The 12,500-nt window shown below is 39.1% G+C and overlaps 1 long non-coding RNA gene across 1 annotated transcript in view; it reads right to left on the reverse strand.

The window, feature by feature from the left end:
* Nucleotides 1-12,500, reverse strand: part of LOC138048868 (uncharacterized) — a 60,989-nt gene that overhangs the window by 16,217 nt on the left and 32,272 nt on the right. The window lies entirely within an intron of this gene.

A 12,500-nucleotide genomic window follows, 5' to 3' on the forward strand; every position in this document is an offset into this window, starting at 1 on the left:
TGAGCGGGACGAGCAAAATGTCCGCAATATCCAGGGATTGAGCGATAAAGTTGCCTCTCTTTGCCATTTGATGAGTGAGAGGAGCCACGCCGAGCAGAATGAAACAAAGTTAAAGAAGAAAAGTATTTCGAAGGTGCATGTCCCATAAATTAATCACATCTTTTGAACTGGAATAATAATAAGCATCTTAATTTAGTATAATAACTTATTGATTGTGCTACTTCAACTTTAAACGTATTTCAGACTGACTTTCGTACAATGTACAAGTGCCTTTTGGAAGATGATGCTACCTTCCAGGGCTTTTATCTGGAGGATAGGTAAGTTACTGAGCCTGCATAAACTACCGGTATGTGATAAACATAAAGGGTCATTACCTACATTGCAAATGATTCAAAACCATTTTTAAATCTGAGCAGACGTTGGCCTTTGTTGTCTGTCTCTGAAATCTTAAAGGAGTAGTTGTGCTGTGGTTTTGTGTTTTTTCATTGCAATTGATGTTTACCTGTAAATGAATTTTACCAATTAATTTCGTATCTGCCATTGAGTACAAAGTGTCTTTGATTTTTGATGTATTGCTTAAATAGAGTGTAAGCTGCCCCTTGAATGTTTGATTCATAGCTTCTGAAAATAATTAAGGCAGCTTCCCTTCAGAAAGGGGTTTTCACTCTGGCACAGTGCTCAAAATTAGCAGTTGTTCGGTCATCCCAGACGACCAGAAAGTTTACCGGGCAACTAGTTTTTGGTAAAATGAAAAGGTTGGTTGCCCGAAGAAAAAACAACGGACGACCCAGCCAAAAATAGAAAATGTATTACATAAGCAGCACCCATTTCCCTCGACAGTTTTCTGTTGGTCAATATCTGATAGAAGTGTAAAGTTAAAAATAATTAAGTTGTAGCAGTTGAGCATTTTCCCGTGTTTTGAATATCTGTGGCTTTTACAAAAACTTGTCTGGTAGGAAAATTCACACGTGTAGCTAGCGATGGACATTGAAGACTCCATTTTGAAAATGCTAAAATTTAAACCCAGACTGGTGCACTGCTCTGGTAGCTCCTAAAAATATATTCTTGAGACTATTTGCAAGTATGGTTTATTTACAATGATGTACATTTGTATTTTTAGTGCCTCCTCAAGTCGCAACAAAGCAGCATTTGATTTGGTGGTTGAGGCTATAAACAATGACCACGGGGGAAATGACTGCCCATGGTCAACTGCTCAGCTACGAGGTTATTTTCATTGTTATTTTTTGTGAGTTGTATTGGTAGTGATCTCTTTCCAGTTCCAACCTTGATTCTGTGAGACAACCCCTTGACATGTATCATGTTTATTATACCCTGGCCCCTCATAGGTGTTCGTTTTGGAAGGGGGGGGGGGGGGGGGGAAGGTGAATCAGGTTTTCTCTGCTGATCCTACAGTGAATGAAAGCAGTAACATCCTGTACAATACATCAGATAGCTCTAGTATTAAATACAGTGTAAACATTTGGGTTAAGCTGAGCTACTCTTAAAATTTAACATATTTTCATTGCATTTTATCAACTTTCAGGTGCTTTTGTAACATACTTAAGGAGCTTGAAGGACACCCAGAGAAGGAAAAGGTTACCTGGAAGGTTGGACCATAACACAGTGGGCAGGAGGCAAGGGAGAGTAAAAGAGGTACAAACCTATTTTGTCAGTGAAACTTAAATGTCAGTGGTTTGCTAATGTACAGTATATGAAGAACACCATAATCATTACCATGAGGCGTGCTTCAACATTGAAAAGAGGAGAGAGGGTGGCTAATTAAAAAAAAAAAATGATGGTCTTGAATGACGTTCTGGTCTAAAAAGAGTTCCTTTTCCTTAAGTGTCTGAACACTTTTGTCCGTGATTGCTGGTTTTCTTATGACTTAACGTGTAGATTATGGTTGTTTAAATGCACTGTGTTTCTTTTGCAGAAAATTGCTGGAAGAAAGCAGCTGTTGATACGATGGACTGGGAAGATACAAAGAAAGAGCGGTGTAAAAAGTTTTTAATACACCAGTTCTGATGAGAGTGAGATGTCAGAGGAGGAAAATGGGCATGATGTAAAACGATTTGTCACAAAAAGGTTGTCGTGGGAAGGCTTAAAGTTAAGGGAGCTAAAAGACGTTCTTGACTTAGCATACAAGAGGTCTTTAAGTCCTCACTTGAGAAAGTTGCAGACAGAAAGAGTAGTTGGCGATAAAGTGTCTCTGAGGGGTTCTCCACCTTGTGCTCCAAAGTGGGCTGTTCGTTCTTCGCCGCTGGCGACAAGCACGCCTGCGCGGGAAAGACGAAGTTAATAATAAAACTGACTAAGCAACATGTAATGCACCTTTGAAATATTTCTGACAGAAAAAAATCCTCGCATTTTTAAATTTACTTGATCTCATCAATATGGCATAGTTCGTTTTACAGCTTACTTTACGGTGGGCAAAATGAGTGTTCCTTAATTAACTAGTTGCAGGGGTCTTCCTTGGTTTTTTGAACCAGAATAACTTGTAAAGGCTGACCAGACGCACACTTTTCATGCATCGCAACATACTGCTACTTTCTTAATTATGAATAATAACATTAATAAATCGGTAAAACCCCTTTCTAACAAGAGCCATCGAGGTTGCGACTAATTTTTGCGCGCGTTTAGTCAGACTTTAAATTCTATACTACTTTTAAACGTTTCTAACTACATTTCCAAATTGCCCAAGCAAGTTTTTTCAAGCACTTTTGCTGTGAAGTGTTTTCTAGCTAGGCTTTAGCCACTGAGTCGTTTTCAGTTCGGTTTTCAGTTATTTCGTTTCAGTAGTTGTAGTTATAGAGAAATTTCGGTGATCATTTAAAGTATATTTATATGAACTCCGTGATAACCTAGGAATCGTGAAAAGCTCAGTGAAATTCATGGCTAAATCGATGTAGCATTTTGGTGTATAGGAGGGTACTATGTGGCCTGATAAGTGATAATTTATTATAAGTAGCAATATTCACATAAATAAATGATGGCAAAAGAAATAACTCTGTTGGTGTTTCGTCTCGTTTATCTCGATTTGGATTTGTCCCTTTGAAAATGCTGTTGGGATTGATCCAGTGAAGGCCATAAATACTTATTTGTTTATTTGTTGAGGCATGTTAATTTGTTGTCAGCTTACAAGCTGATGTATGTGGACCTGTTGTATTCACCCTGTCGTGCACACCCTAAGGCGAGACCACAACACCGGAACTCCGTACCCCAGCTACTCTTTACAAACAGTGTGTAGGTTCTTTAACAGTTGCATTGTTGGAAACATTGGAAGAGTCGCGAGACTAAATGAAAAAAGCTTTATCAGAGAAAAAGAGTCAAGCTAAACCCCCGAAACTATCTATCCAAACTTTTACTCGAAGCAAAATTACGTATTTGTACTGCAAAAAAGGTTAACTTTACCAGATGCTATCCAAGCAAACAAAACAAAAAAAACTCAGTGAAACTTGCTTTTCACCGATTTCGTAAAAGTCGTCTTTACGATTTTCATGCTTTGCGTAAAGACGGCGTACAAACCTTCCTTAACTCCCTTTACAGTGAGTGTAAATTCTTGTAAAGGTTGTCTTTACGGTTTTCATGCTCTGTGCATTAAGGCAACGTATAAACCTTGCTTAAGCTCCCTTTACAGTGAGTGTAAATTCTCGTAAAGGTTCTCTTTACGAATTTTTATCCCCGTGCGTAAAGGTTGCGATTTCAGTCTCCCTTCGGTTTCTTTACGCACTACCGTGTTCACTACGTAAAGACCATCTTTACGCAATTGGAAAGGAGGTCGTAAAGAATCGTAAATGTGGTCTTTACGCTTTCTTGCAACCCACGAGAAAGATTAGTTGAAATGTACCATGCTCGAGTAGATGAACAAATAAAGACGAGATTTTGGCCTCTCTCTCTGAAGAAAGTGGTTGTATCCGTGTCCTAATTGCCACAATTGCATACGGTATGGGTATCAACTGTAAAGGAGTCAAAGATGTCATTCACTATGGACCACCACAAAACTTGGAAAGGTATTTGCAAGAGAGTGGGAGAGCAGGACGCAGTGCCAACTCTGGTTGCAGGGCTGTAATTCTGTACTCCAATATCATGCAGGATGCTGCAACAATGCGATGAAAGCATGATCAACTACAGTCGCAACAAGACCTTTATTTGCAGGCGTAAATTGCTTCTTGCTCACTTTGACTGTGACTTGACTGATTTAGAACCTTACAGTGATCCCCATCACTGTTGTGATATTTGCAAGGAGCAATGTAAGTGCCAAGGAAATTCTTGTAGTCATGTGTATTTCAACAATGTTTTACAACAAGAGGGCAGCGAAGCAGTACCAGAGCGGAACATAACAAGTTATCAGATGCTTCAACTTAGCAATAAACTGGAATATTTGAAGATATCATTAAACAATGATTTCATGGAAATGGCAATCAAATCAAATTTGCCTCTTTTGATGTCGGTGAATTTGTTATCTGGTTTTGGCAGTTGTCAAGTTGCTCAAGTTATTGCGAATGCTGCAAAGATTTTCTCCTTGAGCAATGTTTATCAATATGTGGATATTTGGCATCCTGATGTTGCTGTAGAAATACTCTTTGTATATAATGTGGTCTTTGGAGATATCAACTATCAATTTAATGATGCTGAACAGGAAGGAGATTCATTTGCATTGCAAGATTTTGATTTGTGGGATAGTGAAGTTGTTGACAGTGATTTGCTGCTTATTTCAAGTGACTTTTTCACGGCAGAGGATATGCATGGGTACTTAGAAGAGCAGGAAGAGTCCTTGTAACGTTAAATTGTGTATTAATTTTATATTAGGTACTATTTACTATGCAAGGCTGTGATCTAATAATAATTACACGGAGCAAACCAAGAAATTTCGGTCAGGTAGCCCAGTACTAAAGCTGTATGGAAGGATGAAGTATTTCCAGTTGCGTAGAGACAAAAGTTAACTGCCTGTGACATGGTTGCTGCAAGAACACAGCCTTGCACTGTTCATTGCATTCCATATGGTTTGCAATTGAAGGTGCTCATCATGGACACCCATGAGTGACAGGTGTCGATAAATGCAAATCATTTTAATCATGCTCTTTATGATTAAACTTGTTTCAGTGCAAGCATGCCAACCAAGGCCACTGTGACAACATTATATATCCAAAATAATAATTGAAGAGATACATGCAATAAAACCTAGAGAGATTTTTGATAAACTGATATATATTAATGATGTGCCTTTTGTATTCTTGTGAATCAGATTGACTAGATCAAAAGTGATTAAGGGTTTTATTCCATGCACCCCATCAATTAATGGGAATAATAACGTTAAATGTTAACAGACAATCAATGGTAGATTCCAAGAAAATTCATTTTGGATCTAAAGGCGCTGTTACACTCAGCAATTCCTCATGCAACTTATCTCACAATGTTTTGGCGACACAGGTTGCTTGAGAAATTGTATAGTGTAAACGTCTTCTGCAACTTGACTTACAACAATTTTGACCATTGCAGGGTATGTTCCACTATGCAATCATGCAACTTGTCTCACAAAGTTTTCAACAAAACAGTGCGAGACAAGTTGCACAAAGCGTTGCATAGTGTAACAGTGCCTTAAATGATCTGCAACTCTAACCTTGCGCTGAATTTGTTATTGTTTAACATGTTTGGTTTTAATATCAGGCATTGTTGCAAAAAATGTAGTAGGGTGGCATTGGTTGGAATTGTTGTCCTTTAAGAAGTATCCAAATTTGCAAGTGCAATTTCAGACAACTGGTGGCTCAGGAATCTCTCACTTTTATGGCCTCTAATGCATGCTACTTTACAGGTAGCATCAGTTTATTATTGGAAATGTAGACATATATTTGCATCATTGTAAGCCCCAAAATAGTGGTTTTGATTTGATACAATATTTAAACAGAATGTAAGATCTTTCATTTTGTTTCATATGTATTTTATTTTGGTCTTCTACTTTGCTAATAATCTTCTTGTGGTCATTGATCCATTTAATAAGGAACTGGTATCTAAGAGTTGTAAATAATCTTGGGGACAGTTGTGAAAAACCTTTAGAGGTGCTCTGTCAGGCTTCTTTGTGAATACATCCTCTCTCACTAATTCCTCAACAACAGTCATTAGATCTCTGTGCAAGTTCTTCTTTGTGTGTTCATCATAATTTTGGCAGATGTTCAATTCGCAGTCCAGTCTTTGAAACAGTTTAATTATCAAAAAGAAAGCTCTACAAATTCTGTTGACACTTGTTTCACTGACATCTGCATCTAAGCCTCTGAGAAGTTCTGTAACATAGTGGTTGTCATGTTCAAGGTCAAGGTCCAGGAAAACGTTGTTACCCGCACCTCCTTTAGTATTTACTGTACAGTTCCACGTACGACGCTCAGCTTCATGTGGAGTTAGCAGGGCATAAACCTGAAAAAGGTGATAAAGGGACTCCAGGGCATATTTAGTGCTCCCTGAGCCATCCTGTCGGAAATGTAAAGGAAAAAACTTGATGCATCTCAAAATGCGCAATCCATCTCCCTCTCTACCAGCATCTATGAAATTACAAAGCATTAAACCCATGTTCATCATACTGCAATGGTAATTGAAAACATCATCTTTTGCAGTTTCACCATGATCTGTTTGCTCTGGCAGTGTGCTTAGTAACTGTGGTACTTCTCTTATTTCAGGTGGGGGGTCGTGAGTTAGTTCATGTTGCCGTCTGCTTCGCTCATTATATCTAAAGGATGATTGACATCCTCTAAATCTGCATGGGTATCTCCCACCAGGATTAATTTCTTGACTTGTTTCATAGTCTTCCCATTCTTGTAGACAAGAAATATTTGTAAAGTGTTTTGCATAAAGTTCAGCGTCAACAATAAATGTGGAAATGAACTTGATTGCAGTGCTTTGCAAATACTTCTGCTTTACTGGCTTAATGCTGTCCTTCATGCTTTCATTAAAGCCATTCTTGGTTGGTTTGTCTTGGTTTGTTTGAAGAATTTCAACCCCGCAGTGATGATTTGAGCATCAAGAACAACATTCAGAAATCTCTTGCATGCCGCTGGCTTGTGTTGAGCATCTGCCACAACATCCCGCCAATTAATGAGATTCCGTATGGCAAATAGGAAGGTCCTGTCACATGCTGATGATCCACTATAAAATCTACTGAATATAAGCTTTGGAAGAAGGAGGAAATAAATCATACATTAATATACAGCTTTTTTCTAAGAGGCTGTATCTAAAATGTCAAGTCCAGAAGCCAGAATCTCAAAAGCTGGAATGAATACAAAATGTATTCACTCTGATCTCGTCTTTTCCTCCCGGGAGGAAGGGGAGTATGGGGGTATGACAGCTGTTGAGCTTGTAGAACTGTATGAAATTCGTGTGAACACTTAAAATATAAAAATATTAGCTGCTCCTACCCTTGTGTAAACCTTATGTAAACCTCTACAGCTTTTATATCTGCCATGATCTCTAATAAGCTATGCTGCTGGTCCAGAACCATTAACGTTTTCAGGGGAAGCTGGCTTGCGTGAAGTCTAAACATTTAGTCTATGGATAGTCAGGAGACAAGTGTTCCTGTGCCAACTTGTTTTCCAATTTAGTGAAATTTTTCTTGGCAGTTAAGTTGTGCAATAGATCTATGTAAGTAGGCTTTTGATAATTACCCCTAGAATTTGTTCTCAAGATGCCAATTTGCTAACTGGAAGAATAACCCTTCCAAGCGTCTCTGTTTTGTGTATGCATTGCTAACTGAGAATTGGCTCTCCAGTCCACGCTCCATTGTTTTTGATCTCCCACAACAGGAACCCGTTCAAAGATTTCTTCTCCATTTTCACTTGCGTGTGGCACCCACTCAAGGAGATTTCGTAGAATATCAACCATGTCCTCGCCAAGGTTCTCGTCTTTAAAATAACATACCTAGATGTACCTGTAAATCAATGAATGCTTAAGTATAAAAACAGGTATTGTAACTATTGGGTGAGGGTCAGATGTTTTAAACTTTTGGTTTAGTGCCATGGCAATCAAGTGATGTGCACCATGACCACAAACCAAAAAAACTGCCTGCCTGTTCCTCCCACTCAGTCAATAAGTGTTTTTTCGTATCACAATTGCTATACTTGATTTGACACAACTAACTAACAAAAAGGTCTCTATAAAAACTTTGCTCAATCTGTGTTGCTAAGTCTCAATTTCTGTGAGAGGAGGCCAGCCTTATCAAACTTAAGTTATCCACCAAAAGACAAATCAAGCTTTCAGAAAAATTCTTAAAGTCCATCTAGTGGTGTTGAAAGTGGGAATAGGCGAGGCTCATTCAGGGGTTCATTTAGGAGGGAAATTTCACTTTGAGGCCATGATTTGAGTAGAAGGAATTACGAGATCACCCTGCGTCCAAATGGTGACCAGTATCTCACAAAAAGGGGTAATAAAAGATAAGGAATCGATCACCACCGATAGCTTGCTGATAACTAAACAAATTACCACTACTTGCAAACCTGTGGGACTTAAATGGTTAACCTTGTCGGTCGGCCTTTTTTATTTCCTCAGAATATTTGTGCTTGATATGTACTGGGATGCAATCTTTGAAAATTTCAAAAGAAGACAAATTTTCAACAAAAACCCTTGACACCAGAACAGCAGAATCATTAAGAATGTTTTTGTTGTCCTCAAGAGCTGGTAAAAGGACTTTGTTTGGCACATCTAGGATGCAAGCCAATGGCTTGTCATCAGGCAGTTCAACTGGATTTACTCTGTCAAACACTGCATTGTGGTTGCACCAATGGTGATCTTTATTTTGGTTTTCAGATGTCATGTCAGATGCCTCAATCCTTATGTCAAGGTTATCCAAAACAAGGCAGTAAATTGAGGGTCTCTGTTTTTTCAGCTTATCTAGGTTGCCTTTCAGAGTTTGTAGCACCTCTCGACTCTGATTTATGGCTGAAACCAAATCTGCATGCAAAGTGAAGTCATTATTTTCCACGAGTGTCCTCTCCAAATCAACCACCCTTGTACCTATCTCTTTAATTTGATGTTTGAGTTCATTTTCTCTTTCCAGGTAATTTGACACCTCTTGTTTCTTCTGGGTAAACCTGGTGCTATAATCTTCACCAACTTTGTCTAGTGCTTTATTTATGCTTTTAGGTGACATTGTGAGTCCCAGATGATTCAGTCTTATAAAGCCCTGAAATAAGAGAAAGGCTTTCTATTAATGTTGGCATTTCCTTACATAAAAATGGTGTGACCTTCCTTTATTGTAGAGAAGGGTTATGAATAAGAGCAAGTACCAAATGCCATGGGTGCGAAATTGTACTGTCTTTACAAAATGAAAAACACTGAATCAAGATGATAATAAAGTAATAAATAAATTTACCTATATTTACCCTCAGTGAGAGATTATATTTCAAATATTTCAAACTGAACATAAATGGGTTAGGTTCCTGCCACTGAATCAAGATCGTATTATTATAATAGTAATGGAGTAATCTTACAATGAAAAACATTGTATCAGTTTGATACTGAATTCAACTAGGGTAAATTAGATGCACATTCCAAAGAACAATGCCATGGATCCAAGGACAAAAGAACAAAAAGCTTAGGAAAATGCCGTCCCCAACTTCTTTCTCGTCTTATCTTCTGGAATCACCCAAAGAAGAGTCAGGTAAGAAGGGTTTATACATGCATAATTCCTTTTTTGAATTAGTGGTATCCATGACTCAAATTGCATATTGGAATTGGTGTAATATATTTTTAATAACTTTTCTGTGCTAAATTTGATCATGAGTGATACACAATACTTCAACAATATATTATTTAGTACCACTGATCCAAACATAAATTCTCGTATTATGTGAAGCTTTAGACCTCCACCCCTCTTCCCTGAAAAGCTTAATTTGGTGTGTCCAGTCTCATGAAAGGTGACTTGTCAGTGCCTGTGGATGCATGAAGTGCCTGAGGCTATGACTATTGCCCCCTGGAAAAATCTAAGTTGCATTGTGTACTGTGTTATTCATTTACAAAGGTTTGGATTGTTGCAACCCACCTAGTTATTTATTACTACATTAGCTGGATGTGTTTGTTACAAAGTGCTGGTAGTTTATTTTCCTAGAAGTAATTGTGGATTCAGGCCACTCACCTTCTTTGACAGTCCTCCAGCTTTCAACATAAGACTCATGACATATGGAACTAAACTCATTGCAGGGTCCCGCAGTTTCGACAGAATTCCAGCTGCAAGGCAGAGCCCAGGAAATCTTTTTGTATCTTTGGTTAACTTTGGGTTTGAAACAGTCTCTAAAACCTTTTGAAGGAGAGGAGCCTTTCCTCGAATTTCCTCTGCTACCTTGCTCCAAGAAAAAGCTAACATTGTTTCTTTTGTAGGTGTCCGCAAACAAGAGGGTGACTTTACTGAACAAAGTGTCTTAACCTCACTACGTATGGTATTGCACATGTGTTCTTCAAAACTGTCCCTGAGTTTTGGAGATGAGCTCATTGCAGCCACTATGGATCTAGGGTCACTTCCCCGTGCTAGTGCTTTTCCAAGCTTATTATGGTCTTTTGGGAGTACTCTTGTTTTTCGACCACTTGAATAGGTCACTATTACCTGTTTCAAATACAGTGATACGGTAAATACATGTATTAACCTCCAAAACGAATTTACGGTATTTACGGCACATGCACATGCACACAATCCAGTAGAGCCTCGCAACCTCGAACTCCCAAGGAAACAGTAGTAAGTGAGTGAGAGAACCCTCCAAGGAAAGTTGCATTGAGTTCAAGCGGGAAGTTCGACTTCACCGAGCTCGAGTTAGCGGGGTCCTACTATATTTTCATTCGTCCAAAGCTGTGTTTTACCTGCCAATTTGCATAAAGAACTGAATCAACATGGTGGCTTACCTGTACAGTGCTTGTATCTTCATTAAAACTGTCTTCTAAATTAGCTGTAACGGCTAACGGCGGCGCGCTGGGCTTGTAACAAAACAAGAAACCTGGCAAAATCATCTTTGCCACTGCAGTTATTGGCCAAGGCCCTAGATTAACATTCGGACCAGTGGGCTTTATCGGTTGTGCTTGGGTGTCTTTAACGATTACAGCACTTTCACAAGCATCAGCCACTGGACTACTAAAAGTAAGACTTTCTGAGCTCTGCCGCCGCTGTGCAAACTTTTCCAAGGCTGTCTCTTTGCTTCCGGCAACTGGTGAGGTTGCACATCAGACGGCAAACAGCGTTTTGTACTTTGCTTTGATCTTTCCTCAAATCGTTTTAAAATCGAAATTCGTAGAGTTCCTGTGTTCTCTTTCAGTTTGAAGAACTTTTCCAGTTCCCTATAACAAGGCGTTTTGCAAATGTAACGATGATGGTGGTGGTCTTGCAACTCGTCGATTGAAAGTGGCAAAACCTTGAAAAGTTTTTCATTTAACTCCACGGATCGTCCCAATGCCCTTCGTTTCCTCGAATTTGCCTCCTACCTACCACACAAGAAACAACCTCCATTTGCTAATCTGGTAACCTTCTTAAGAGGCGTTGATTTTGGCTGTGTTATATCTGACATGTTTACATATGCTGTAAATACAGCGGACAACCACGATGTTTTGCAGAAGTTATGCAAATATCGGAATAGTTATTCATGACGTCATGGACAAAAGGCCGAACCCGCGCGCCCAGCCGTGGTGGTGGGGAGCATTGCAGGCGCACTGAGACACCCACAGCTGGAGACTGAGCCTAGAATGAAACTCGAATTTTTATTGTTAACTGGAATTAAATAACAATCATCTGTACTCTTTTTGGACAGAAATAAGGATTTGCTTGTTTTCTTTTAAAACTCTTGCGATTCAAAAATAATTGCCTAACTGGTGAATTTGACAGGAAAAACCGATATCACACTCATCCCTTTGTGATTCATGTTTTCAGTCGGTTTTTCAGGTGAAATTAACCGTGGAATTCACTAGTTAGGCAGCGAAGAAAATGACATAATTAACCCTTTAAGCCCCGAGGGGTTCCCCATTGACGAGTAAAATCGTCTGGCGTTAGATAGAGTAAAATCTATAAGTGCCATTTGGCACTATCGGGGCTGAAAGGGTTAAACGGGGACATAGTTTTTTCACGCTGTTAGCTTAACCCTTTAAGCCCCGAGGGGTTCCCCATTGACGAGTAAAATCGTCTGGCGTTAGACAGAGTAAAATCAATAAGTGCCATTTGGCACTATCGGGGCTGAAAGGGTTAAGCGATATCCGGGAAAAGCAAAAGTCGGACAGTTGGCATCAGGACCGAGACAGGCGATGGAATATACGTGTTTTCTTAGCTCTCCGACATAAGCGAAGGAAGACAGATAATTACTCGCCTAATACTACAAGTTTTTACTTCCTAATTTACCTTCTTTGAAATCTACGAAGATGCCACCAAAGTCAGGTGAAAAAAGCGTTCGCGTGGGTCGAGTTCTGAAGAAGAGAAATCATCCCACGTGCTCGTTGACGACACCATTTTGAAAGATTTGCAAGCGAAATTAGATAAGCCAAATGTATTG

Source organism: Montipora capricornis, chromosome 1 (assembly GCF_036669925.1).
Source record: "Montipora capricornis isolate CH-2021 chromosome 1, ASM3666992v2, whole genome shotgun sequence".
NCBI lineage: Eukaryota > Metazoa > Cnidaria > Anthozoa > Scleractinia > Acroporidae > Montipora > Montipora capricornis.